This window comes from Plodia interpunctella, chromosome 14, assembly GCF_027563975.2.
Source record: "Plodia interpunctella isolate USDA-ARS_2022_Savannah chromosome 14, ilPloInte3.2, whole genome shotgun sequence".
In the NCBI taxonomy this organism is placed as follows: Eukaryota; Metazoa; Arthropoda; class Insecta; order Lepidoptera; family Pyralidae; genus Plodia; species Plodia interpunctella.
Genome location: NC_071307.1, coordinates 6,458,945 through 6,460,338, shown reverse-complemented (window position 1 = coordinate 6,460,338; position 1,394 = coordinate 6,458,945). Strand labels below are relative to the sequence as shown.

Below are 1,394 nucleotides of genomic sequence, written 5' to 3'. Positions count from 1 at the left end.
GCCACTTAGATTTTATTAATCTTTTAAAATGTTACGTTTAAACTTATCCGTAATAGTTTTGGGTCAACCAGATTACAGATATAGGTAATATATTTTCACGACGAAAATATTTGGCAATATTTTAAAGTCAAATTAATCTAACTCGTTCGCACGAGCGTTAAAACGCTACCGATACTGGTAAATTTTTATCGTAATCGAGATAGTGACATTCGATATCCTATCTACCGTTCAAAGCACAGCGCTCAGAATGCGCTAAAAGACGATGTCGTATGAACAGGATGTTCACTAATTTTTATTTCAACGCGAGTTTAAAAGTCGGCCCTTCGAACAAATCTTGAAATTTATAATCCTCTGAGTTCTGGTTGACATACAATAACATAGTACAATTGACAAAATAATTTAGTATTACTGTAGGACTGCACTAAATAAATTTTTTTAATATAAATAATAGAAGAATAATTATATTTGAGCATTCTATATTTTGTGCTTAGCTCACGTGGTTACACAATGACAGCCTCGTGTCTGTGCTTTCTGGGTGGAGTCATGATCATGAGAGCATATTGACTACTGTCCCTTGACTATGTTGCTATACAATATCTGTAAAAAGAAAAAATATATTAGCACAAATAGTATAAAATCAGACTGGAAAATGTAAAAATTAAAAATATCAAGTAATATAAAACTTCAACTATAAAGAGATCTACAAAATCTTACCTAAAACATATTGTTATGCAAATCCTTTTAAAGCTGTTGGGATCTGTAAATGAATGTTTTGCGTATTATCGCTTTCTATAAACGTGACAATCACACGGCTCAAAATGCGATTATATATTGCCTTGTGAAAGGATATAACGCATTTCCAATGCGCGTTGAAAAAACGCCCATGCGAACCAAGCTTTACGTTGTAGCAGAAAATGCGATGAACAATATTCAAATGGATGAAGCAGAGAGCAAAAGCTAGTATTTATAATATGAGTACAAACTTATTTGCTTAGATTTTGAATAAACATCCCATACAATACAACCTTCGAAGCGGCCATGTTATCTATTTATTTATTTACAGCACTGGCGTTAAAGTTCATATTCATTGCGCGGAACAAATACACACACACTAAGTCACACTTCCGCTGGTCCATATTTGTAAGAAAAATGTTGAAGTACTAAAACTTTGAAGGCAGACACTTCGTAACACTAAGTAACTAAATTATACAAAATTAGTTTTTGAGCGCGTATTCATTTTCCCACGGAAGTTACTTATTTTAAGGTTGGAACATAGATTCTTTTCAAATCATGTATGTAAAATTTCAAGAACATTAGTTGAGTAGTACATGAAGCGATATATATACAAACAAACATTATTCATTAAAACAATTATATAAAAAAAATATTTTGCT

The 1,394-nt window shown here is 31.8% G+C and overlaps 1 long non-coding RNA gene across 1 annotated transcript; it reads right to left on the bottom strand.

Moving 5' to 3' along the window:
• Window positions 1-459: 459 nt before the first annotated feature.
• On the bottom strand, window positions 460-913 carry LOC128675492 (uncharacterized). The gene is made up of 2 exons (XR_008405286.1): window positions 715-913; window positions 460-597 (listed from the first exon to the last, which is right to left on the bottom strand). It is a non-coding gene; the product is annotated as an uncharacterized LOC128675492 (long non-coding RNA).
• Window positions 914-1,394: the final 481 nt, after the last annotated feature.